The 27,301-nt window shown below is 57.3% G+C and overlaps 1 long non-coding RNA gene across 1 annotated transcript in view; it reads right to left on the reverse strand.

The window, feature by feature from the left end:
- LOC138060955 (uncharacterized) overlaps positions 1-27,301 on the reverse strand; it is a 34,827-nt gene that overhangs the window by 4,125 nt on the left and 3,401 nt on the right. Inside the window, exons 2-5 of the long non-coding RNA XR_011134469.1 lie at positions 18,058-18,179; positions 16,972-17,091; positions 768-1,041; positions 5-297 (exon numbers count right to left, since the gene is read on the reverse strand). This is a non-coding gene — a long non-coding RNA (uncharacterized lncRNA). The remainder of the gene's footprint in view (positions 1-4; positions 298-767; positions 1,042-16,971; positions 17,092-18,057; positions 18,180-27,301) is intronic.

The raw sequence follows: 27,301 nt of genomic DNA on the forward strand, positions 1-27,301 counted from the left end.
ATACCTGGGTCCAGCAGGCAGACGAGATACAGACATATATCACACGCGGCGGAGAAGGTGCTGGACCGAGGCGGAAGGGCAGGACGGCCCCGGCCGAGGGCTCGCCGGGGAAGAGGCTGGAGACGCCGCCGACGGCACCCGGCAAGGGACGGGCAGGGAAGAGCCCAGCTCAGCGGGGACCCTGGACGCCCCAGGGCTGCCCAGCGCCGCGGGCCACGGACCAGCCCTTCGCCTCTCCAGCACAGCCCAGCCTTAAGCATATTTCCACACAGCTGGAGGGAAACCCCAGCTGCAGTCCTGAAAAATAACAAATAATAAAAGTGGCTGTGAGCAGCAGCAGGGCTGGCAGGAAACATTCCCAGTAGCAGCTGCTTCCTGAGCGCGACATTTATTTGATCCCCTGGCACCATCTGGGCCATGCCCCACTCTTTGTTTTCATTAAGAGTTTAGAAAAACAATTCGGCTTTGACTAATTGCTCTTTAAGGTCCCAGGCTCACCCTTTCTCCTCCCGCCACGCTTCCTCTCCCAACCCGCCCCCCCTCTCTGTACCCTCCAGCCCACCCCACGCTCTCCCTGTCCCCAGGGCGCCAACCCCTCGGGCTCTGCGTTTCCAGAGACGCTCGGTGTCCCCAGATCCCAGCCGGAGACGCGTCCCCCCCGCGCCGGCCCCCACGAGCATCTTCCATCGCTTGCAAAGGCGGCGCTGGCGCAGGTGCCACGGCACGCCAGGCAAGCCCCGAAACGTCCTGCTCGAGGTAGCGCTGACCTGGAGCGGCTGGCAGCGAAGACGGGGTAGACCGCTAACGGGACAGTGGTGTTTCTGGCCAGGACCGTCGTGCTACAAGCAGACACTTCCCAAATCCTGTTGACTTAGAGCTCCTCGTGTTGGAGGTATGGACCCGTTCCTTGCCCGAACCCCTCGCGGTCCTATCTCCACCTCTGTTGCTAGTGTTTTCCCTCCAGGCTTCCCTTCGGAGGAACCCGCTGTGAGACCCAGTCCAGGAGAGGCAGCCCGTTTCGCTGAACCTGTATTTTCCACCCTGGAATAATTGATGAAAGAAAAAAAAAAAAAAACAAAAACTGAGCCTGGTTTTGAAATCCTTGCCCTGCTGGGAGGCAGTCGTCGTTCCACAGGACACGCGTGGTCCCCTGCGCCCCGTCACCCCCTGTCCCCGCCTGATGGCTTTAGCAGCATCCGCAGCCTGGACCGGGAGCCGGAGGAATTCCGGCCCCCTAATTACGCTTGCTGGGAGGAATTTGCTTTTGCAATATCCCTGCTGAGTTCACCTAACAAGCATGGAGACGAGTCTTTCTTATTTAATTAGCAGCTCTACCGTGAGTCCCCCTCCACGGCAGGCACAGGCGCCCGGCCCCCCACCTCGCGGGCTGCACCAATATTTGTCCCTTCTCCCCTTGCAATCCTCTGCGAAAGCTCAAAGCACTTTTATGCCTTTCTACTCCCACTTTCCGGTCCTAAAAAGTTTGCTTGGGCAGAGGCAGCGGCTCCGTTTCCTTGCTCCTTCCTAACAAGCGCTTCCTGCTCTGTGCTGCCCGGGATTATTTGGAGCTCACGAAAGCACAGGGATTTCCTTCCCTGGAAGCACCGCAGGCTCCGTGTTGCTGGTCCCTCCGAGGCGGCCCGCGTCACTAATCACCGCCGCTTGTGCTCTGCCCGCCGTGCCGCGGGACGTGCACGGCACCTTGCCCAGCCCTGCAATCCCGGCCAGAAAAGGAGCCACGCGGGAACCCGCAGCGATCGGCCGCCTTGCTGCCGTAGGGAGGGGGAGAGCGCCCACCTCCTCGGACGCCGCTGCCCCACGAGCCGGCGTCCCGGAGAGCGACCGGAGCCCATCGGGGGGACTCGGGGAAGCTCCCAGGTAGAGCCGGGCTTTCAAAAATGGGATCAACCCACTTGCGGGTACTCTGCAAAACATAACCACGAAAGCAAACTAATTGCCAACGGGCCAACTTGAATCCAGCTAGACCCCAAGGTTTCCAAAGGAGGAGTAGCAGAGTTTGCAAGCTGAACTGAAACGACTCTCTCCCTGGTAGAGCTACTCCGGAAAAAACAAAAACCCCAAGACAAGGCTCTGTTTACCAGTGTGGTTAGGATCATACTAGAAAGAAAGAGAAAAGAAATAATTTTTCTGGGCCCCCAGATTGCTTTGCCCTGGCTCAGCAGCATTCGTTGAGACCACCAGCCCTGCAGGGCTTCGACCGGCGTACGCCCCAGCTCCAGACACGAACACCAGCCCTCCTTTTCTAGCCAGCCAAACGGGATGTTTTTCCCTCACCTCTCCCAGGCTGGTTTTCCTCTTCCCCGGTTTAACCCTGCTGGCCCCGAGCGTGCCCGCACCGCCCGACGCTAAGGCTGACGGCAGAAGCCACCGCTGCTCCGGGGCGCTGTCCCGCCGGGCACAAGGTGACAAAACTCAGCTTAGCGCAAAGCTAGACCTGTGCTGAAAACACAGCTCATCCAAATGCTCAAGGATACGAGTTAACCGACCCACCAGCAGTTTTGACCCAGTCCGAACTGGCCGCAGATGTCCCCCCTGGTCGGGCCACGTCTCCTGCGGAGCTGCATTTCCAACGTGGTTCCCAGAGCCGCAGCAGCTGCCCCCTCCCCGGGGGCGTTGAAACGAGCATCCCGACTTCCCCGCCGCTCTCCGACAAAGCCGGGGGGACACAGCCACGGGACAGGCTTTCTGCTGCAAGAGTTAACGCGGGCGCTAGCGCCTTGCAAAGGACTGAATTGGCCTGATGAGCTGCAAGAGAAAGAAGCTGAAAACACCCCCGGAGAGGTGCTGCTGCGCCCAGGTCTGGTGCAACGGCACCTGGGTTCGCTGAACGGCCCGCAGGCGCAACCGCCAGGATCCAGGAGGAAAGCCATAACAAACAGCCAAAAAAACTAACCGGCTGAGATCTTACCTGCTAAAGCCCAAGCATCTTAATGCAGCAAAAATCACCGGCCCCGCAGCCTCCCCGCTGCACGCTCCCTGCCCGGTTCCCATGCACCGCATCGCTCCCCGAAACGTCCAGCCCAGCCGCCGGCTGTTTCCATCCGGCACAAGCCCATGGCCAAGGCGGCGGGAGGCAGCGTTGGCCTCTGGGGCCGTCGGGAGCCACCCAGCACGTCTCGCTCGGGCTGCCCGTGGCTCGCTACATTGACAACTCGCTTCCCTCCTCTGCCGGCCCCCCCAAATCCCGCTCCCCACATCCAGGCGCGCTCCTGGGGGAGCAGCTCCGACACCCTCCTCCCCATCGTACCTCCACGCTGGCTGGGACCCGCAGCTCCTCGCTCGCCAGCGTCCCCTGCCTCAGCCCCCATCCCCTTCCCCGGGGGATGCTGTCACCTCCTCCGGACCCGCCTGAGCCCCCATCCCCCCCAAACCATTCAAAACCACCATCAACTGCATCTCCCCACTTGCAGCTTTGGTTTGCCTCGGACCTGCTGGTCCTGCCTGGACCCCGTCTCTGCCACGGGGACATCTCCCCGCTACATCCCACCCTTGGCAGCCCCAGCACCATCCCCAATACCAGCCCTCTCCCTGCAGGGCAGCCCAGGGCCTCCTCACCCTTCTCCTCCCTGAGGATGAAGAAACTCATCCCACCTGCTGGCTGCTCTCCCCAGCCCTTCCTCAGGCCAGAAGCACCATGGCTCACACATGTGCCAACTGCCCAGGGACTCAGCTAGACTTGGGGTATCTCCTCGGGACCCGGCCGCAAGCAGGCACCAACCGCGCACGGCTGTGGCATCACCCGGGCAGCGGCCACCCGGCTCAGCCCCGAAACACCAGGGATGCCGCTCGCCAGCCAGAAGCCAAATCAGTGTCACTCGAAACGCATCGCGGCCGGACAGGCGGGAGCAGCTCGCGCTGTGCTAGACAGCCTCCTAATCTCCCCAGAGACAGTCCTTCAAGGCTGTTCCTGTTCAGGCGCTGATAAAAATCTGACCAAGATGTTTTCAACAGTAAGCTGGGAGCGATTACAAAGCAACCGTCCCCTACCCTCCAGCTGGGAAAGCTCAGCCTGGAGTTTTCTTTAGAAACGTGTGGATTTAAAAGAATTTTTTCCCCCTCCACCACCTTTGTTACACCTCTTCCAACACCAGGGCGACCAGCTCGCGGCGGGGAGCCCCAAACTGGGGCTCCCCACGCGCTGGAGACGGGGAAAGGGCCGGCCCGGCAGGCAAGGCAGGGCTCCACTCTCCCGCGGTCCTCGGCAGCGGGGATGCGCCCGGGGCACGTCTCCCACTGCTCATGCCCGCGCGAAGCGCCGGGGAGCGAAGAACCGGCGAGCCGAAGGGACGGGGCGGCTCGAGAGGCCGGGTTCGCACGCGGCGATAACCCACCCGTCGGGCATCCCCGGCAGCAGCTCTCCCGCTGCGCCGCCTTATCCGGAGGAGCCACGCGCAGGCCTGCACCCATCCCACCCGGCTGCTTCTTCAGCTAGAGGCAGGGTCCGCGGTGCGGCGAGGGCCCCCTCGTCCTTAGCGGGTGGCGAAGCTTGGCCTGACAAAGCCAGAGCCGAGCGGCTCTTGGCCAGGCTGGGGGTCTCCCACGGTGCCTCCCAACCGGCATTTCCGAGAAGAAGGAGCGAGACCAGGCCGGCTGGAGGATGGAGCTGCCGGGGACGCTGTCACGGCTACGTGGTGCCTCCCAAATTCACCCGAGCCAAACTCCGCTGCCTTGGCCAAGACCTACAACTACATCAAGGCAGCCCAGGCGGCCTAGACCACCAGCGGCACCTGGCACTGCCCACCCGACCCTGCAGCTCCCAGGCTTCGCACGCACCTTTACGTTGACACTAGCTCCCCTTTAATTAAAAAGAAGAAAACCTTAACACACGAAATATTTGGCAGGGGGTGTGGAGAAGACAGCATTTTTGGCCCGAGGACTTAAATACCTTCCCTTTACAGCGCTGCCAACCCACAGCACAGACACGTTAGGGCATGGGGGGGAAAAAAAAAAAAAACACAACCCATTTTGTGAAATTCAGCAGGCTCACTAGCCAAAGACATTAAGGGTGAAAATTGACCAAAACACCCTGGAAAGTAAATCAGGTCTAAAAAAATTGCCCCAGAGAAATGCAAGAATTACAGCAAGATCATAAGCAGAACGGAGAACTAGCCCAGTGCCAAGACGCCAAACCGCCCGGGGCTCGGCCGCTGCCTCGCACGGCCTTTCCCCGCCGTAACCCAGCAAGGCGATGGCACCGCCGGCCGGGCGGCTCCGGCACCGCCGCTAGGAGCTTGGCTCAGCCTCAGGGGTTGACCCAGGTCCTGTCATGAGGCTCCCCTGCCGATCTTGGGGAGCAACAGGTACTTTAAAAAAATAAAATAAAATAAAGCCTTTTTTAATCCTCAGAGCCACAGGGAAATTGCAAGCCAGTCACTTCACGATCAGAGGAAAATTAAAAGTCCAACTTCAGTGACAACAAAAATAACCCAAACCCCTGATGTGCAATAAACAGCGCAGGGACCAAAAGGCTCTTTAAACAGGTTTTTTAATCTCCTCTCCCCTCCGCTCATAACGTTGCCTTTATTATTTTCTGATTTGGAGCCTGATTCTCACAAGTGTAACAGATGCTGACAGCAGAGTAATGGAGCGGCAGCAATTTCGCCTGGGCAGACCCTGGGGATTTAATATGTCTGCGGAGGCCGAGACAGGCGAGAGGTGACTCAGGAGGAGAGGGCGAGCTGGACCAGGAGGAGCGGTGCAAGGTGCAATCAAGTTGCAGCAATAAAGTGCCCATGGTGCCAAACGAGGTTCGACAGCAACGGCTTCTTGCACCGACACCGTGTCCCTTCCTGGGATCTGCCCCGACTGCTGGGGCCGGGGGGACGTGCCCCAGGCACAGCGAGGGCTGGTCAAGATGGGACCCGTGCGCTGTGTCCCCTTGCCCAGGCTGTCCCTGCAGCCCCGCCGTTCTGGCTACAGCATTGTTGCCAATCCAGTAGACACCTGGGCTGCTGCACAAGTGCCCTCCCTGCAGCCAAGGTCCTGCTCATTCAGGACAGTGACTGGCAAGACCCTAAGAGGACAGAACTGCAGGACACAAGGGAGATGTCCAAGCACCAACCCAAGTGTTGGGATCCTCTTCAGGAGCCTCTCTGCACATGTGCCCCATGAGCAATCACCAGGGAGCTGAACTTGTAGAGCTCTGCTTCCCATTTGGTGTTGCAGAGCCAAAGGTTTCCTTTCAGCTGAGAAAAGCCAGTTAGGCGGATAGGAACAGCCTGAATCCCCTTGTCCTAGGCAAGGTCTGCAATCCCCTGTGCTTCTCCAGCCTTGAGTCCCTGTAACGTCATCTGACTCGCACCATATCCTTGCCTGCAGTACCTGGGGTCCATGGCTGCTGCAGCTCCTTCCCGTACACGTGTCCCAGCGCCAGATGTCATAGCAGGGATCGTCCCGTGCGAGGACGGTCTGGCCAGGCACCACCAACCGCCAGCTCACAGGACAGCCTCGTCCATGGAGCCTGTAGAAACATCTCTCGTGAGTTTGGCAATAAGGAAACATATGTTAGATCTGCACTGCAGCTTTCACATTCATTCTGTCCCAGCTCCAAGTCTGGTTCATGAAAGCTACTTTAGCTACTCTGTGCCGTGCTTCCCTCCTAGGATTACAAGGCTATTCAGAGATGCCCGGATTTTGAGCACTGGCATAAAAGCAGCAGTGCTGAGAGACACTGAAGAGGAATATTTAGTGGTAGAACATAAATGGAAATACAACAGAGCCAATCTGAGCTGCGAAGGGTGTCAGAGGAGAGCTCCCATCCCATCTGCCCCTTCACAAGGGCACCCACTGCAAGGGAAACCTCTCCTGGTGCCTACAGCCCCTGCGCTGTCTGCGTGTGCCCTTCTGCCTGACAGCTGGACACGTGACTGCGGCTGGAGTGATGGATGGGGCTGGAGTCTCTCTTTAATAGTATCTCACAGTGGTTTCCGTAAGTTGATGGAGATTGCACAACACTACCAACTGCCATGCCGGATATATTTTGCAACCAGGGCTTCTATGCCACATCTGTAGGATGATATGCCAGAGCCTTCCGAGGAGGTCTGGGGAAGTCTGAGCACAGGAAAGAGAAAGAAAAAGAAAAGGGGAAAATAAGTCAACAAACCTCTTTCCATAGCAGCTATTTTGGTGAGGCACTCTGGGGTGAAGGGAGCAGGCACCAGTCAGCTTTCGACGCAAAGCGGCACAGCAGGCTTGCTCACAGCTCTTTGCCACCTGAGCAGCTGGGAGAAGGTCTCTTCTCCCACGGATGCATGACAGAGCACTTCAAAACACCGGGACAGGAGCTGCAGAGAGCATAAGGACTCACCAGGAGTAGCTGCAAGTCAGGGCTTGAGGTGGCACCAACCTCCTTGGGGGAAGGAGCACTGCTGAACGGTGACCAATGTGTTGGCCAACTGTCAAGGGCGCTGCTGCAGCTGTCAACCCCGGGAAGCGCTGTCTCAGGAATGCAGGTTTGGTGCCTACGTGCCTCACGCAGGCAGTCTGCGAGCTTCTACATCCTGAGCCTACTCCATCTCCCATCCCCTCAGCCTCCTTCTAGAAGGAAAGGAAAAGGGAGTCCAAGATATAGACCGGGCTGGTGAGTGACAGACAGCAAAAATGTTCTGCAAAAAGGCTCCAGCCCAGCTGGTGCCTTGTGCGTGTCCCAGACATCCAGCACCAGCAGCTCCACGATAGGAGCCCACAGCAGTGGCTCAATGAAACAGCAACTCTTAACATCAGCTTGCACATTAGCATCACATCTCACAACCTCGAACAGTCTTAAAGCGCACAGCACAGTCCCAAGTGCAAACAGACATACTGCTAGCACATCTCACAGTAGTGTCCCTATAAAACTACTTCTCTGGTAAATTTTTGGGCCTGGTGAAAGACCCAACAAGTTGATTCCATCATATAGAGGTGACCAAGGAAAGAGGCCTCCAGGATCACTGTATTCCTGGACTCAGATACGTAGCTATCAGCTCCTGACTTAGGAGGAGAGAGATAATCTCTCCGATGCAGAGGATGCAAAGGACCTAAAGGACTCTACAAGCCAAAACTAGCCACCAAGAAAGGAGCAAGATGACAGGCCAGTCCCATTCAAGGTACAATCCACGGTCTTGCATATGATTTGCACGTGAAGAGTTACGAGGTTGCATTTGGCACAAGCTGTTGTGCTAAGCGCTCCCTCTCACCAACAGGCAGAGAAGACAAAACTGCCATCCAAGATGAGTGTCCATTAGCAAACAGATACAACAGCTTTGAAAGCCCCTGGAGATGTTGCTGCAGAGCCTCCCCCTGCAAGGGCCAGCCAAAACATGCAGGCTGGTCTCCCTTTGCAAAGGCCTGTCATCAGCAGAGGGACATGAACGCAGAGGGAAGCATGGAGCCAGGGCTTCAAAGATGCTCGGAGCCTGAGTGGCTAAAAACAAAAGCATTTGGACACTTTTTCAGCCTGCGCTTGGCAGTGGGGATCAGATAACGTCAGAAATGCTGAGCAGAGAGCACCCCTTGCAGAAGACCCCAGGCACCTCTCTGCACTGCAGTGTGGGATGGGTACCCCACAAGCCATAGCACTTGGTCATCAGCACTCCATGGACATGTCCAGCTCTAGGTGGGCAGCATAAAGCCAGCAACGCGTCTCCATTGCTCCCAATACTCTTCATTGATCATGTCAGCAAGGAACCAAGCCCAATCCATCACATGAGCATCTATCCCCCTTGGACTTGAGCTCCGCTCTGCGCAGGACCCCCATTCTGACTAACATGAAGCCAGTCCTGAGTTACAAATAAGCCAGTCCCAGAGCTGATCCCATCACCCTGCTGCCCTGCACCAGATTTCCCGTCTCCCATCCGTGGACATGCTCAGCCAGGGAGCAAGCAGCTCATCTGTCCCTGAATCCAGTGGGCTGAAAACACTTCACATACCAACTATGTCTCTCTGGTAGCACAGGACACAGGGAAGTTTAAGAAGCCTTGTAAAAACCTGGCGATACACGACTCAGTGGTAGTGCTGCTAAGGACTTACCAGGTCTTCTGTAGCTCACCCATTTTTCCCAGGTCTGCCAACACTACTTAGCCCTACCTGGGCTCAGATCTCCTTAAATTACCAGGGCTGAGCATAATTGGAAGGCAGAATTTAAGCATGGATGTCTCATTGCTGCAGGACAGGGAAGGTCTCATTGAATTGCCTCTCACCTCGAAGTAAACATGTGTGAGGAGCTACTCTCCATGTGGGCAGCTGGGAAAGGACTTCCTACACTGCGTTCTTCATTCCCTTGGTCTAAAAGGGCTGTTCAGCAGCAGTCAGGATGGATGTCAGCAGCCCAGGAAGAGCAAAGCAGCTTGTTGCTGAGAAAACTCAGGGTCTCTTAAGTCTACTCTTTGCCGGTGAATCCCTGACCTGCCTGGCCACCGGATTACCTGCCTTCCTGCGAGCCATGGCTCTGCTCCCTGCTCCGCAGCCTCATGCATGGGCCTAGGCAGTTCAGATGGGGACCTTAGGAACAGCCCTAACCTACAACTGCCCAGCACAGCCCTCTCCTTGAGGATCCCCTTTCCTTAAGGGCAGCTGGAGCACTCCCCCTTCTCCCTTCTTCAGGTGGGGTCCAGACTCCCGCACGCTCACATACAGCACCAAGTTCATTGCTGCCTTCTTTCTGCCCCTCGCTATCTTGCGGGGACAAACCCAGCTGTAAGCACTGCCTGCACACACGCGCGCAGCTCGAGGACCTGGGCTCACCCCACGCTAGGGGCACGCGGCCCCGTCAGCGCCCTCGCCGGGGGATTTGCTCACCCTTCTCCAGCTGGGCTCGCTAGAGCCTTTACCCGCTCCCATGAGCCTCAGCCTCGAGGTCTGCGCCTTTGTGGCCTGGCTAATCCCATCCCGCATTGCCCACAAGCTAGATCCATCCTCTAATTTTAGATGTCTTGATGCCGCCTTTGGACAAGCACGTATCCTGCTCGTGGGTTCAAATAAGACTCCTCTTGCCCCTAAATTACATAGATAAGAGAAAAAATAAGGTCATTGTATTACCAGCTTCCCCCTAATTTTAAAAAACCCCCTGGGAATATCCAGGCACCAGAGCTGGCGGCTCTCCCCAGGATCGAGCACCGACATCCCTTCCGCGAGCCAGGATGCTGCTTCCAGGCAGCGCTAACGCTCCCCGCCACGCTCCCCAGCCAAGACCATCAGCAACATGCACCAACAGTTAATTACTCTTATAGCTACCGCTGCCTGGCGCGGGCTGATGCCCCCCTGAAGCAGGGGATATAGCAAAGCTGCTCTTGGCGGGGAGCTGCGGGCTGGAGGCAGTGGGACCTCGTGTGTGTCCGGAGCACGAGTATCCGAATCCACTTGAAAACAGGGACTACAGACAGCGAGCATGCACAGCATCAGGAGGGAGGATATTGGAGAAACGATAGGGAAATCATTGCCTTTGATTTGGTGGTTTTTTTCCCCCCCAAGAGCGGGGGGAAGAAAATAAAAAGAGAAAAACATGTCCTTTTCACAGCAAGGATGCGATAAGGCCCAAACAGCCTCCCCTGACTTCTGAGCCAGGATACAGAGACGCTGCTTTTTTGCAGGAGGAAAGGAAAGGGTTTTGCAGTCTCCTCTATTTAACGAGAAATTCCTCTTCCCTCTCTGCGCCGTGAGGGTGGCCCAGCGTTTGCAGAACTGCAGCTCCTCGCTCCCTCCTCTTCCTCACTGCAAAGGGGCTGCAGGGCTTCAGGAGAGTCAGACGGTCATTGCCCCGTGCCTCAGTTTCCCTACCTGTAAATTAGGCTAATACTCCTCTGTGGCAGAGCTACGCTACGAGGCTTTACCCATAGCCGCGAAACCCTTAGACACCTTCAAGCTTTTCACTCTCTCCTTCGAGCACGGAAATGAGATTTTTCACAACGCAAGGGAGGAGGACCCAGACGCCGAGGCGTTTCGGGGAGCTCCCGCCGTCTCACCACCTACCTCCCCTCCTCCAGCAACAGGCTCCTTTCCCTCACCTCCTTCCTGCCCGGGCCAGAAACGGAGCCAAACTAATAATTCAGATGACAGAATTAAACTGATCCTGATTAGAAAAAGCCCTTACCCTGAAGAGAGCAAAGTCTGGCTCTGCGCTGCCCTGTAATCCAATAGTCTCCCGCGGCCTCTGCAGCAAACCCGAAACCTGCCTCCGGGCAAAGACACTTTGTCTTGAAACAAGGGAAGTTACATGTGTCTTAATGGGAATTTTGACACGTTTTGCTTTGATTTCGCTAATGTTACAGAAGTAGCCATTAGAAAATATTTCTCACACATAGGCACACGCACAGGGGCCTCGAGGGGCTCGGTCCTCAGCCTCGCCTGGTCCCGCGGGTGTGAGGCAGGACCGGGGCACCCGATCACATCCTGCCCTAAGGCAAAGGACGGGGCTCGTCACGCCCCAGGGATGCCTCTTCCCGCGCTTGCGCTCCCGCTTCGCCGGTCCTCAGCGACTTGGGGAGGGGGCGAAGCTGCTGCGGGTTGGACCAGCAGCACCCAAGACGTCAGGGGTGCTTAACCCCCAAAAACGCCTTGGGAAACACCACGAGGAGCCACGGGGGACAGACCTCCGCCCCCGCACGCGGGAAACTCCTCCTGGCCACCAGGAAGAGCAAAAAGCACAACTCGCTTGGCGTCGCAAGCCCGGCTCGGCCCGGCAGTCGCCCTTCTGGGCTTGCAGCACATACCTGGCCGAGCCCAAAAAGGTCACAGCTGGGTAGCAGGAGTTACGGGATGCCACAGAACACGTCCCCCCGGCGGCCTGCCCCCGGGCAGTCAGCGACGTGGCCACGCTCAGGTATCGCGGTGTCAAATACGGTGCAAGCACAGAGAAAGAGTCGGCAAACGGAAGGGACATGAACACACTTAGATGGGCAGCTCAATTAAAAAAAAATATATATATATAGCTTTCCTTTCTGTCCCTCCCCGACGCCTGTCCATCTGCAAGACAGCGAGTTTGCAAACTCCCCCGGACGCCGAGCACCCACCGGGACCCGGGGTGGGACGAGCCAGGTGCCTGCTGCCCACAGCAAGGCTGCAAGAGGAGGAAGGGAAGGGGGGGGGGGGAAAAAAAATCCCTGATCCAGTTAGGGCAGCACTAATTTTAGCCAGGCTGACTGCAATTACCCTCACCGGAATAAATTAAACAAACAAACAGCCCAGGCTGCGGGGCTGCGAGTGGGACCGCTGCGCTCCTCCACGGAGACCCTGTTTACTCGCGGCGGCTTTTCCTGCCCCTGCTCCGGTGGCCCCATCTCCACCCCAGCCTGCCTCGGACCACAGTTGTAAGCTATTTTTTTGTTGTTTTAACGCAACGCTGCAATTCTAACCCAGAGCCTCAGACTGTCAAACAGTTTTTCTTTTCTGTTCTTTCCTTCAGAAAAAAAATACAGCTGAACTAATTTGATGAAAGGGGAAAATAAAACGTAAGCCAGACTAAACACATGCAGTTCCTACCTACAGCCAGGGCCCAGCTTCTCCCAGGCCAAAGTCAACACACGTCAATTTTTAACATGACAGGACTTTAAAAAGGGAGGTTTGAGCCCTGGATGAGGCGCGGCTGGAAAACATTAATAACGAGGTCTGTCAATTAAAGGCAAGCATGACAAGCCACCAAGACAAAGGTTGGGGTTTTTTTTCCCCCCCTCCCCTTCTCTTCCCCTCTTTTTTGGGGAGTAAAAAAGGGATTTATGAAGAAATGTGTCCACTCATCCAAGTGTGGCCACGTTACCAAATGAGGGATAATCTCCGCTCAGGAGCCTCGCAAACAGCCAGGCAGGCAAGGGTCAAGACGAAGAGGTCGAGGAAGCGCTTTCCCACGGAGGACGCTGCTGGCACCCACTGCCCAACCTAGTGCCTTGCTCCTGGTTTCCCCTGCATGAGCGGGGCGAGCGGCCGCCCGGCCCCGTCGCCGGCCCGGCTTCCCGGAGTTGCCGAGTCCAGCTGACTTCCTGGTGATGCGCCTGCCATGCTGGAAACAAGCTATTTTGGGATCCAGGAAAAAAAAAAAAAACTTGCTTTTATCAGCCACATAGGAAGCATTTCTACAGCTGCTGTGGGCCGGGCAGGTTTCCACCCGAAGCCACTCTCCAGTATCCAAAACAGAGCTGGGAAAAATAAGGGAGAGGGGCAGAGCAGCCACGTCCTGGCAAGGCAGCTCTTGGCAGCGCGGGCTGACCAGCTCCTTGGAAACGGAGGCAAAAGCAGTCCGGAGTCGGGACCGGCCACCGCGTGATGGCCACGTGGCCAGCATCTCCCTCGCAAGCCCGGGGCACCGGTCCCTCCGGCCGCAGCGTGGGCATCCCAGGAGCTCCCCCTCCCCAGCACTGAGCAGGGGCGAGCGAATTTGCACGCTCAACGTGCTCAGCCACCCAGCGGTGTCCAGAGCTGGGAGTTATTCCTGGCACAGCAGATGCCATCGGTGGAGCAGGATGGGGCAGCGCGTGGTTCGTCGGGGGGGGTGCAGGGGGAAAGGGCTTCTCCCCCCGAGGAAGGGAAACATCCGCCCTCCTTGCTCAGAGGAGGTTCCCGTGCTCTGGAGAAGCAGCGTTAGCTTTCAGCTGGGGCAGCAGGTAAAGAGATTCAACCCTGAGGGAAATGGCAGAGATTCATTTCACTTTCAACACCAAAATAAATATTATATCCACAGACACACACACACTGCACACTATGTACCGTACTGGTGTACGTTACGGCTCCACACAACACAGGGACTGACTGATGGACCAGCTCCAATATCCCCCGCCACAGCATCCGGTCCCCAACGGTGTCTCTGACCAGATGCTCCAGGAGGTGTTAAGAGCCCACAGCACTCAGCCACAACGTGCGCTGCCTCCCCACGTTAAGCATCTCCTTAGTCTCTAACAGGGAGAGGAGCCTTTCTGGAGCGCTTCCAGGTCAACACATCATGCCCAGCCACCAACCCAACGATGGATCCTGCAGCGATGAACTTTTACGAGGCTGCTCTGACCTGCAGAAGCTTCTTCATGGACCAGGGTTAGGATCGAGCTCTGCTCCTCCACGCGCTACATGCACAGCGCTGCAGGCGAGCTGGGCTCCCGCTCTGCCTTCCGGATTATATTTCACTTTCTCTGGCCCAGCAAACAAAACCTCCTTCCAACGCGCACAAGGTTCAATTTGCAAGCGCAGGCAGAGCCAGCCCAGGCTGTTTTTTTCAGACAAGTCTCTAAGCCTGGCCTCCAAGAAGGTGGAAGACTCCTTGGCACTATCAGATATATTCCACCCAATAAAGCGTGGAGAGACAAAGTCATTTTAGCGACCTGGTGCTCAGGAGCTTGTCACCATTAAGGACTGGTTTTGAGCACAAACCAAGACTAACGCATCAAAGAAAGGAGGAGCAAAGGTAGCCTGTAGGTTCAGCCCGGCTAAGGGCCAAGCGTGCTTGGACGCAGGAACCCTGCAGGGGAGCCCACCTCCAAGCTCCCATACCAGGCTTACTGCCCCGCTTCAGCCACCGCCTCGGATTCGCAGCCCGCAGCCCCGAGGCTGCCCACACTCGTGACACAAGTCAGCTGGGCAGGTGACAGGAGACATTCAACAAGCCCAGACAGGCTCTCCTGTCCCCAGGGAAGAGCCACCACTTTCACCAAGCAAAGCCAGGCCTAGGGTGGATGGGGAACGATTTCAAGGCAGAGCTTGGGAAGACTTTGGCCATCCTCGCTCTTCCTCCACAGCTTCTGGAAAGTGCTTTATTGACCCGTCCTTTCTCCTCAGCAGGCCTGACATTAGTCAGGCCAGAGTCATCTCCGCCGGCAGTGGCTGAAAAACAACGCGCTCAAACAATGGCAGCGCCCTGGCTGAAGTCAATAGCAGCTGCTTGTCCTACGCGCGCTAATCGTTGAAATCATTAGCTCCCGGTGGCTGCTAACGAACCCCTCTCTGCCACCGGCGCCGGCTGAATGCAGGCTGTCAGCGCGTCCCCGGCTCGGCGCGTCTCGGGACAAAGCCGGAGCAGCGCCTGCCGCGCACCGGGGCGGCAGGAGAGCCGGGGGCTCAGGTAGCCAGGACGCTGGATGATTTATGCCTTTGCAGCAGATATATTGTTCAGGTTTCCTGAGATACCTTGTCAGCCGCGGCTCAACAAACAACAGCTCCGAAGAGACCAGACCAGGAGCCAATTGCCCTGCAGCCAGCCAGGGACCATCCTTACATCTCAATCCCCATCACTACCTGCTGCCTCCCAGCCCAGCCTTCTCCTGCAGGTACCTACACACAAGCCCCGTGCAGCCCTTTCCCATCCAGACCTCGTGCCAGAAGGGGAATCGCTTCCGGGGGGGGCTAACACCACTATGAACGCTCCATCCTCAAGGATGCGGGTCCCTGAGATAGATTTCACCCATGATCTTCTTGTTGTTCTCCAGAACATCCAACGCAGCCTCACACGTCTTCTCCTCTGCTGCTTTGCTTCCAGGCGGTCAAAGCAGCCTAGTGTTCCCCCCAATATGACTAAGGAAAACATGGAAGAGGAGGAAAAAAAAGAAAAAAAAAGGAAATGCCTTTTTAATCGAGTTCATGCCCTGCGTCAAGATGGGTTAGGATTCCCACCCTCTGGAGAAAGGATACAGGTGCTGAACTGATGCCACATTTGATCGCAACCAAAAAGCCAAGCGGGTTTAAAGCATTAGTTCATCTCAAGTTTTAAGCAAAGCTTATTCTTGCCAATCAAATAGTTATACCTCCGCCATCACAAAGAAGAGCCATGCAACGTGAAGGTTTTGTTCCTCTACGAGACCCTGCTCAGAGCAGGGATCAGACATGGTGATTTGCAAGAGATTTCCCCCTTTAAAGAAGGGCTACTCTACAGCTGGAAATGCTCAGCTGGATTTAGCGGGATTATTCTGGAGTCAGGGCAGGATCAGGCCTAAAACTCTCAAGCTTCCCATGTGAGATCAGTATCTTGGATCCGAGAGCATCAGGGCTGTTGGTGTCACTGTGAGAGAGCAGGGAAGTACAAAGTCGCGCGGGACCAATGGGCCCTACACCCTTCTGGAGCTCCACAAGATCTCTTCAGACACGGCAGTGGGGGCAAGGATAAGTTAAGCATCTCCAGTGCAGAACGAAGTGAACAATTAGCAGACAAAGCTGCCCACGGCAGCCTGGTGGAGCAAAGCAGAACAAGGAGATTTGCCTCCCAGAGACTTCTGCTAGAAACCCTCTGAAACTTTTCCATTTCTGTTGCCTTTTAATAGCAAGGTCAGCTCCTTGCTTCCTACCCTGACATCCTCCACCAGGGCCTCTTTCTGGGAACTCGCAGCAACGCACCAGATGTCACAGAGAGACAGAAAAACAACTGGGGGCCAAACTGGGGCATCAGCCGCTGCCCTGAATCCCAAATCACGTGGAGCCGTGGGCGCTGGGGGAAGGGGGAGCAGACAGCGTCCCCTCCGGGCACATCGCCGGAGCTGCGAGTGCCCCCTCGGCAGCACAGCGGTCCCTCCTGCCCCCAGAGCCCAGGAGGGAGCCCTTCCTCCTGCCTACATCTACTTTACTCCTGCAAAAGGCCGTATTACAGCAGCCCCCACCAACCCGCAGGGTTTACACGGCCAGTAACTGCCCACTAGAAATAACCTAAATATTTGCATCGCAAAGCTGACCTGGTCTTTCTCCGCTCTTGCTCCACGCTGGGCTTGGGCAGCACCGGCCAGGGACCCGGCATGCTCCTGGCAGCCCCGGCAGAGGCACGTGAACGTCCCCGTTTGCACAGCTGCGGGCGGCGTGGCCAGGGAGCATCCTGCACCCTGCTCCAGGCGTCTTGCTGGGTCACGCACCCCAGCGGGGCTCGCAGAGAGCCACACCGCAGCACCCCCCTGGGCAGCTCAACCTCAGCAACCCCCACGAGCAGCAAATCCCCCCCCCCCCCCAAAAAAAAAAGTCAAAGAGCTTCAAGAAGATCAACATCAGCTCCGCCAGCGGCGAGAGGAGGGTGCTACAGACCTGAAGCTGCGGGAACAGCCCCGCTCGGGCCAGCGGACGCAGCTACTCGCAGATCTCTGGACGCTTTCTCAGGGTCTGGAGCGCAGCCCACAGCCATTCAAACCCCACATCAGCTGCTGCCTGAGACGACGAGAACAAAGTAGGGAAGAAAAAGAAACCACAAGACTTCAGAAAGAAAACCACCTACGTTTGGTGATGGGCTGTGTTTCTCTCCAAACTTCCAGTTCAGTTTGCACTTTTAGGCTTCTTCTCTTCAGTAAAGACATACCCTGAGACTAGACGTAGGTCTGCCTTCTCTTTCAAGAGAAGCTGAGACACCCAGTCCCAGGGCTTAAAAATTCATAGCTTAGAGCTAGCCCTAAAAATGCAGGGAACAGCTTTCTGCCCCCAGCTGAAAGGGGCAGCAGCAAGCAGAGCCAGGGCAGGGCTGGGCTTTTATGGGTGCACAGCGGCCCCAGGTGAGGGGGCTTCCAGGTGCGAGGGGGGCAGGCAGGGACAGGGCCCTGCCGCCTGCTCTCAGCTGCTGCCTGTTTTTGGGAGGTGGGCTCTGTGCTCCCAGCACGCCTCCGGCTGCCTTTTTGCAACGCCTACCTGCAAACGCCATATTAAAAACACCTTTGGGTGCAGGCTGACCTGTGGCACTGCTGTGCAGGTGCATGGCCCATGGCCTGGGCTTGGGGCAGCTGGGGATGGAGGGTCAGGGATGGGATTAGGCTCCCGTCCCCGTTCCCACCCCACCTTTCTGCAGCAGGCGCAGGCCATCTCCCCATTTGCAGGCCAGGCTGAGCCCATGTGAGCCCAGAATCGCTCTTTGGACGTAGCTGACCCCAAAGTGGCCTGGGTGTAAAGGGAAGGAGAAGACAGGGCTTCTGGGAGACCACGCGCAGCAGCAGGGCACCCCCCAGGACCAGCCTGGGGTTCCCCGTCCCTGCTAAACTCCTGCCTGGCCCATCCAGAGCTGCCCCGGCACAGCATTGCGGAGATCACCAGACATCCCTGCGGGGCCCCCGGGGGAAGGCGGGATGGAGGAAAACAAAAAGAAGGAAAAAAAATTAAAAAAAAGAAAAAGAAGGAAAAAATATTTACTTCATTCCCTCTGGCACTCTCGAGCTTTATTTCCTATCTTCTGTTCTTTCGGTGGGTGTTTCCAGAGCCTCCATTTTTCCGCATTAAAAGGCGCTGGAATAATGTCACAGTGCAGCAGATACCTGTGAACAAAACCGCGAGTGTGAACGGCCCCATGCACAGATTCTCTCCCTCTCACTCTTGATTTTTCCAGGTTTTCAGGAGTGACCTTGGAAAAAGAAAGAGCCACAGTTCTTCATGTCATGGGTGATGGCACATTTGTCACCATTCAAACCCTCTGAAGCCTGCCCAGCCTTTACCTTATTGCATTTCTAGGTGTCACCACGACCCAGCTGAATTAGTTCACGACTCCTTCATAAAAAGCGCCTTTGCCTTGTGTCCCCAGGCCATGCTGGAGAGCAGGGCTCGTGGCCGCGACTCAGGCCTCTCCGGTTTGGATAACGCTTGTGTTGCTCACCCCAATCTTTCCCCAGCGCGCGACGGCCGAAACTCGCAGCCGAAAGGTTTTTGAGAACGCCCCTGAGACAATCGCGCTAACAAGTAAGACGGGCATGTTTAATTATCCCAGAAAGAGGCGCACACGGAGTCGCGAAGCGCTGGAGACACCGGAGGGAGATTAATTCTTACGGCCAAGAAATCCATGTTTGATCCCTGCCGCCCCGCGACCGACTCTTTCCCGCAGAGTCGCCTGATGGAGAGGAAGTTACCCAAAGCGGCCGGGCTGCAACCATTCCCCCTCCCCCTCCAAACCCCCCCGGGGTTGGGCAACCCCCGGCTGGGGCTGGGGCTGGGGCCCCCCGGGGCCGCCGCCGCTTCAGGCGGGCAGCGCGGGGGGGTCGCGGTTGCGGCGCCGCCGCTGCCTCGCCCGCCGCAGCCAGAAGGTGCCGCCGTCCGCCCGCGCATCGCGCCGAGCCCAATTAGGCGGCCGGTATCGCCTGCAAATCACGGCTGCTGATAGAGATAAATGGGGGAAGGCACTATCTGCGCAACAATAGTGTGGGGCGGTTTTTTTTTTTTTTTGGTAACCCTGGGGGAGGAGGAAAAAAAAAAAAAACAATTGAACTTTTCATCAGCTGCTAATCATGATTTTTTTTTTATTGCTTTGCTTAGCATTTTCTGGGGAATAAAACCTCAGAGGAGCCCAGTCTTTTGTGGAAAATGAAAGGGCATATAAAAAAATGAATGTACATGGATTCTAAATATTTCAGGTTGTATGACTTTGTGTTTGACCTTAGCAGAAGATGAACTAATCCTGCAATATAATAGACTTTCATAGAGATATGGAAAATGGCTGCTTTTTTATCTCAGTTGCCATGGGAACCATCAGAGAGAAGGCCTAGCTGAGATGCAATAGAAGGTTATTAAATGTGTGCTTGTGTATATTGGAAAAATACAGCTTTTTGTCATCTTGTGTCACTCATAGGTCTTTAATACGTAATGTTTAGGTTATTAATAAACTAACACAGGTCCATTTTTTACAGGGAACAACCGTGAATACAGCCATAAAAAAATTAGTACAAGTTGAACATTTGCAAAACTCCTGAGCACAGGCAGGGGCTGGTGAGGGCTGCCGCTCTCCCTCAAGTTCCCACGAAAGTTTCTCTCCCTTCTTCTGCAGGTGCAGGAGAGGGTCGAGCCCTTGTCACCCACGCCGCGGGGTGCAGGGTTCCCCTCTCGCACTGCCGGGCGAGCGGAGGGGGCCAGCACCCCGCCGCCCTTCCTGCCCTTTCGCCAGCACCTGGCAGTGCTGGGGGCACAGGGGGCTGCAGCAGTGCAAAATAATATGCCCCGTTGTTTGTTGGCTGTGCACTGGCTCAGACCCCAGCGGGGAAAGAAAGGACTGGCAAGAGCCAAGAGGACAACTGTGCTGGGGTTGGGGGATCTCCCATTCTGGGGCTGCACCCCAGCTGCACTGGGCAAGGCTGAAAGGCATTTTCTGTTAGGCAGATGTTTTTTTCAAAACAAAAAAGGAAGAAAAAAGAAACAGGACAACTTTGGCAGTGGTGGGGGTGGGGGTAAAGCGTGACGCTGCTCTGAGCTGGAAGGGAAAGACTTCACCCTAGCCCCCGTGGGGTTATTTTCCCCTCCCAGGGTCACGAGGAGCCCCCAGCTCGGGGCGGCCCCAGGCGCCGGCGGGGCTGCGCGGGGAGCAGCAGGGAGGTTTGGCTGGCCGGGCCGGGGGCGGGCAGCGCCGGGCACCGCGCGGCCGAGGAGCGGCTTCCCCGGCGCCGGGGCAGCCGGGCCGCAGCACCCGGCGTGGGACAGCGCGAGTGGGAGCGCAGCCCCATGCCTGGGGACGGCCGGAGTTAAGCAAACATCTCTTCCTTTTTCTCTCTGCACATTTGCCAGTTCCCCGGCGCAGCAAAAAAAAAAAAAAAAAAAAGAACCAACCCGGTTTTGCAAGGCGCGGCGTGGCGGCACCTTGCAGCGCGGCTTGCGCTCGGGCTCCACGCGGCCGGGCCGCTGTCCCCCGCTGCTCGGGGACGGCCAGGGGACACCGGCCTCCCCCGGCTCATCCCGCAGCGAAGACCTGTGTGCTAAGAGCCTCGGGGCGGGGTGTGGGGGGGGGTGTCAGCGGCCCGGTCCGGCGGGGGCACACCGCATGCACACGCACCCGGCGTCCATGCATACTAAGTAAAGCAAGGAATACATAGATTTTGCCTATCTGCCGATCAAACGCGGAGATCTGCTCTGGTAAATGATGCATTAGATGCGGTGGCTGTATTTGTTGTGCGAGTTTTGAAAGGGTTCCGATAATCTGGAAGCGAGAGATAAGGAACACCATTTATTCAGCAGCACTTTGGAACCAATTTTCAACCCTGTTCAACCCCATTCTCCAGCAGCCTCCAGGAGCCCAGGAGATAAGGATTGGGCTATTCATTATCTTCACAAGGAACAAAGATTAGCTAGCAGAGATGAAAAATTACCCCTGGATAGTAATAATAAGGAAGCGAACCTGGAGAGTTGCTGAGCCTATATTCTCCCTGCTGCTGGTGCTGCTTCTTCTCTTTTTTAAATTTTCTCCCTCTTTTTTTTTTTTTTGGGTTGAATCAATATTGAAAAGGTTGGGCTTTTTTTTTTTTTTTGTAAGCCTTCTCCACTGTCTATCATATTTTTTAATACGCAGAATATGGTTGTTACCGTGGAAGAGAACCGAACACGGTCCCCTCTTCCTCCCAGACTTTCAGATGACATCTTTAGTACGAAAGCTAAGCAGCAGAGGAAAACATCTTTCTTTTCTAGCGGGAATGAGGAGAAAATGGCCCTCCTGCCGACCCCCAGTGCCTCTGCGGCGCTCGGGGGGGGCCTGGCCCCGGGACAGCCCCGACAGCCGGGACAGCCCGGCCGGCGCGCAGGCGGCAGCGCGGCGAGCCTCGGGTTTGCAGCCCTGCTCCTTCGCCAGGCTTAAAAGCCCCCGAGCCCCCGGCTCGGACACCCCCGCTTGCCGCCCGCATGGGGAAAAATTCCGCAGGCTTCAACACCCGCTTTTCCCGCAGATTTTCCGCCTGAGCGACGGTCCCTCGTTTTAGAGTCGTTCCGTGCTGGGGCGATCCCAGGACGCGGCTGGCGACAGCTTCTCTGGCACAAGGGAAAAACGAGGGGGATATATATATACGTATATATTTTAATACCACATTATTTTGTGGTTTTTTTCCCCTGCATAAATCTGGCGATGTATCTTCTCTCGGAGGATGAAGGGTAATAGAGGAGGAGTAATTAAAACACTTACTTTGGAAATGGGCTGCGTGGGGCTGATAAGAATTATCTGCCGCATATCAAGGACCCTTTTTCCCCCGAACCATATCACAAAGGCAGACAGAAAATGCCAGCAGAATAGGCTTCCCCCCCTCCCGCTTCCCCTGCTCACATTTTTTTACCTCCATTATGATGATAATTCGGCCCCCGCGAAACTTTTTCTCCTTCCCTTCCTCAACCGTATTTCGTTCCCCGCTCCCGCGGGGCCCCCGCCGCCCGCTCCGGCTTTTGTCCCTCCGCTCCCGCGGGTTTCCCGCGGCCGCCGCGCCGCCCCCGCGGAAAATCGGCCCCCGGCCGGGAAACATGCCGCAGGTGAGGATTTCCCAGCCGGGGCTGAGGCTGCGGCGCCGGCACTGCCAAAGACTTTCGTTCTGGCTGAGTTGCCTAGTGGGCTACGAGGGATGTGTATTTTACCGTTTCTTTGCTAGCTACGACAACGACTCGCCGCGTAATATCGGCTTTCGCCTCTTCCAGCTCCTCCGCTGCCTCTCTTACATGCAGGTGCATAGCCCGAAAGATTGCATTTGGGAGGGGGGACAAGAGAAACGAGGTTATGCAAAAGCCAGGCTGGTCAACGTAAAGAAAAAAAAAAAAAAGATCCCGTCAACAGGGAGTGGAAATAAAATTAATACGAATAGGAACAATTGATGCTGATAATTAATACTATAAAGCATCTTCCCCCCCAACCCATCTTCCCTGAGATCCACTGGAATAAGGGAGCGGCTGGGGCTGCAGACCCAGCGCGCTGAGTCCGGGCTCCCAGCGCCTGGGATGTGTGTGTGTGTGTGTTGTTGGTATAATATCAATTCATTTAAAATATGAAAGTCAAGTCGCGTAGACTGTGACAGCAACCGTAACAAAAGGTGCAAGCAACAGACAATGTGATGTGCTTGTACAGATATTGTAATGATGCAAATGAAGTGGAGGGGACGAGCTGCCTTATTATGTACATAAATACACAGTGGCTCGCTGTGCCATCCTTGCATGCAGGAGAGTGAGAGAGAGAAGGGGAGGGAAAGAAGGGAGAGAGGAAAGAGAGGGAGGGAGGGAGGAAGGGACGGGGGAAGGAGGGAGAGACCGAAAAAAAAAAAAAGGGCTCAGCTAGCTCGAAAACTGCTGCCAGTTTTAAGCAGAGCGCACCTCGGGCAACCCCTCCGCCGGGCTGCGCGCACCCTCGGCCCCGCGCCCGCTGCGCGGCGGCCCAGGAGGCGCTTGCGAGGGACGGGGGGCAGGAAGCCGAGAGCACAGCGGCGGACGGCAGAAAGGCAAGGTAAGGGATGGAGCTGCGCGGCTGTGCGCGGCCCTGCGCGGAGGCCGCCTGCTGCGTGGGCTGTTCACGCCGCCGCCCGCGGCTCCGCAGCCGCAGCGAGCCGGGCGCACGGCGCCGGCCGGTTTTGGGGTACGGCTGGGGGGGGGGGAAGAAACGGGGGGCAGCTCCCGCCTCGGCACACACGGGCACGATTTGTGAATGATTTTAAACGACGAGAAGAATCAGCGCCGCCACCCGCGGCGGCGGCCGCCGATGCCCGAGGGCCCGGCGCGGCCCCGCCGCCACCCGCGCCCGCCCCGCCGCTGCCCGCGCACCGGCCGCCGGGTTTCCCCCCCCGGCCCGTGGTCACCGGCGTCATTATTTAAATCTCCATCTTGGAAAGTTGCGTTTCACCCAGCGCGGCCAGACAGGCGCTTCCCGGAGGCAGGCGGAGGGGTGCGCAGAGCCCCTGCCCTGCCCTCCCCTCGCCCCCTCCCCGCTGCCGCGTCCTATCTCCTCGCTCCCATTGTTGGCAGATTTGGGCATTAAAAAAAAAAAAAAAGATGCGAGGGTTTGTTCTCCCCTGCAAAGCCGGCAGCTCGGCAGGGCCCTGCTCCCTCTCCTCCTGCACCTGCCTGCCGGGGAGTCCTCCCCGTCCCAGTCCCGTGCGGCAGCTTTACGGGGCTTTGCATGATTTAAAATTACCCAGACACATCGGGGACCGGGCAGCTCCTCTCTGCGGGCTTTCTCCCCCCCCCTCCTTTTTCTGTATGTGCAAACTTCCCCTCTTTATCCTCCTTTTGCTTTGGGGTGCAGAGGCTGGAAGGCAAGACAAAAATAAATAAAGGCAACCAGGAGCGGAGCCTGCCTGGATTTGAGGCGATTTCAATAAGAAAGGCGATTTCAATAAGGAGGTTGCGGGCCAGGGATTGTTCTCCCAGAGAGCACGGAGCATCTTTATTAAACGCAATTTATTTTTTGTTGGAAATCTAAAACCTGGCCTTGTTCAAGCCCCCCGGTTCGCAGCTTAGGCTGCGGAGCGGAGCCACGGAGAAATGCAGCCGCAGGCTGCGCCGGGGGCCGGGAGGAGCCGCGAGTGGCTCCGGGTCACGCGTGACACGAGGCCGGTCCCCGCTCGGGGCCGGTCCCTCCGCAGCAAAGTTTTGCCTGCGGAGAAGCAAACCAAACCTGCGCGATCGGCCTCTTTCCTGCCTCCTGCAACAGCTGCGCCCGAAATAACCTTGCGAAGGGCGGGGGGAAGGAAAAAAAAGAAAGGGGGGGGGAAATTAAATCGATCTCCTGTGAACGAAAATTTTCGAGGCAGCACCTCAAAAAAAGAAAAAAACCTCTCTGGACAAATGTGTGCGTGTGCCACCGCCCCCCCCTCCCCCCCGGACACGTTTTTCTTGAGTAACTTGCACAAAAGGCGTTGTTCTGGCGGACGCCGGGGTCGACTCGAGGCTTTTCCTCCCCCTTTTTGTGCCGCCGAGGGGCGGCGGGGGGCTGCGCGGGGGCGCGGGCGAGGGGCCGCGCAGCCCCGGCGGCCCGGCAGAGCCCGGGCCAAGCGCGGACAAAGCGCAGGTGAACGCGGGTGCGGCACCGGCCGGGGAGGCGCAGACGTCCGGGACCCACCGTTCCCACGGTGGGCTGGAGGCGGGGGAAATGCCCCGCAGAAATTGTTTGCGGGATGGTGGGGGACATCGAGGAAGCTTTTCCAGTATTTAAGAAAAGAAAGATTAAGTATTCCGTGATTTATTCCCCGAGCCGTCCTTTTTTTAATGCAGCTTAAATAGAGTCTTGTGGTTAAGAGGTAACTGTGTCATTTTATAACCCTATTAGCAGCCATTAATATGTGCTAGTAATGCAGGACGAGGGTAGAGGGGGGGAGAAGGGGGGGGGAGGAAAGCCAAGCGAGGACGAGACAGGAGGGAGACAAAAACGAAAAGAGGCAGAAAGCAAGAACTTCCCCTCCCCAAAAAACAACCCCAAGGAAATAAACCCAAGGCGGGAAGGGTGGCGGGGGTGGGGAGGAGGTGCCTGGCCAGGCAGTGCGGTGCCGGCTCCTGGCCGGGCAGGGGGACTGGCTCCTACCTGCGGGGGCGGCGGCGGGGCCGGGCTGGGGCAGCGGTGCCGCGGTCGGCAGCGGAGCGGGCGGCCCGGCCCGGCCCGGCCCGATCCGGAGGGCGCCCGGCTCTGCGCCACCCGCCCGCCGCCTGCCCGCGGCCGCCCCGGGGCGCGCACGCAGCCCGCCGCACCGGCGGCACCGGCTGCCCTGAGGACCGCCGCACGGCCCTTCTCTCCCTCCTCTTTTTCCTTCTTTCTTTCTCCCCCCCCTTCCTTCTCTTCCTGCTTGTTGCCGCCGCGGATGGCACTGGGGGAGTTGCTGCACGGCTTCCCCCTGGGGAAGCACTGCCCCCCCCCCACGTCTCCGTGAACCGGGCGGGCTGGAGGAAGGGGAGTGCGGAGGGTCGGGAGCTGCGGCCGGGGCGCCGAGCGGGCGGCGGCCCCAGCCCGGGCACACGCGGGTTTCCCTCGGCTCCGTCCCCGCGCCCTGCCCTGCCTGCCCCGAACCAGCCCTGCAGCGGAGACTCCTTTATTCAGGTATACCTTTTTTTTTTTCCCCCTAGTCCAAGCACCCGGCTCAAAAAAAAAAAAAAAGGAAGGGGAGGAAAAAAACCTTCAGGCGTGTAAATAAATAGTCTGTGTGTACGTCCGGGGATATTTGTTTTCTGCCTTCCCGTCTGCTTGGGCATAGGTGTCAACTCCATCACACAGCGCTACTAACTGTTGCTAAAACATGTTGTCGTCTCCCCCCCCATTAACGATATGACATCACTTGTCAATCAAATTAAAATAACCAGTTGTGCTTCCAGATCTGGGAAATCTCCCCTATTAAAAAAAATGCAACAGTAACAAAATAAAGTTAATAAAACCGAGCCCTTTTTGTTGTTAAAAAAAAGGAAGAAAAAGGAATGAAAAAGAGGAGAAATGGGGTTTTTGCAAACAGTGCTGTGCGAGGAGCTAAGCCAGCATCTCACGTCCCGAGGGCAGGGGGCTGCCGGGGCCGGCACCGCTGCGCCAAGGCGCGGAGGGCTGCGCGCAGCCCGGCGGCCGCTCCCCGGCCCGCGGAGGGGCTGGCTGCCGGCGGACCCGCTCCCCGGAGGCTTTTCACAAAATTGATGAGAGAGTTGTTTAACCAGCCGTGTGAAAGGAGCTGAGCCGCCGGCTCCGGAGAGGAGTTAAGCGGCTTGCCTCCACGAACTAGCGCCGGTTGCTGATGTTCCCGACGGGTGAATTAATTCAATTAAAAGCCCCAGCCGTGCAGCCGGCCGCCTCTGCCCCGCACGCTGCTGCAACGAGCCGTTTGAGAGCAAGGCTCGTGTCGCTGACCGGGCACCGCCGTGGGCTGCAGGCTCGCAGCCGGCTCTCCAAACACGGGCAGCGGGGAAAGGCGGAAAAAAAAGAAAAAAAAAATCCTCTGAGCCGGCTCGGTAGGAGATATCCCCTCTCTGCCGACTTCAGCTGCGGGAATTAAACCGCTCCCTCCCCAGAAATCGTTTCTCCCTGGTGGAGCGCTCGTTTTATTTTGCAGAGGGTTTTAAGAGGAGGTGGGTGGGCGGAGGACCCAAAAGACACGATGCGCTTTTTGTTGGCGGGTGTGAGCGGCCGCAAGGCCGGGAGCCGCCACCCGCGGTGCCCTCACCCCGGCGCCGGGGCGGCCCGAGCCCGAGCCCGCCACGGCGGAGGGCGCCGAGGAACCGGGCCGGGGCCGGGACCCGCCACCGTCGCCCCTTTTGTCCTGTTTCCCTCCCGTCCCCCCGGCCGCAGGGTAACTCGACACGGGGGCTTCAGGGAGCCCTTGCCGGGCCGCTCCGGGGTCTGCCTCGCCATAAATCAAGCCGCCTGATTAATCTTTACAATTTGTCTTTTAAAACAAACACGAACGAATTATCAGCTCGTTAACTGCGATTTTATCACCTGCCTAAAACAAACAGCCCACCCAACCTCCCCCCACCATCACCCCCCCCCCACACGCACACATACATACAAAATCGCGGCCCGCGCTGATGGCAGCAGGGCAATAATTAAAAACTCGGTATCAATTAATAACGGCGTAGCGAGGCGCTCGGTTCCCCGCTGGACCGGCCTTGTCCTCCCGTTTCCCGGAGCGGGCTGAATCCCGGGCGAAGCGCTGCCCCGTTGTGCGGCCGGGCTCCGCGGCCCCGGGCTGCCTGCCGC

This window comes from Struthio camelus, chromosome 14 (assembly GCF_040807025.1).
Source record: "Struthio camelus isolate bStrCam1 chromosome 14, bStrCam1.hap1, whole genome shotgun sequence".
Lineage (NCBI taxonomy): Eukaryota > Metazoa > Chordata > Aves > Struthioniformes > Struthionidae > Struthio > Struthio camelus.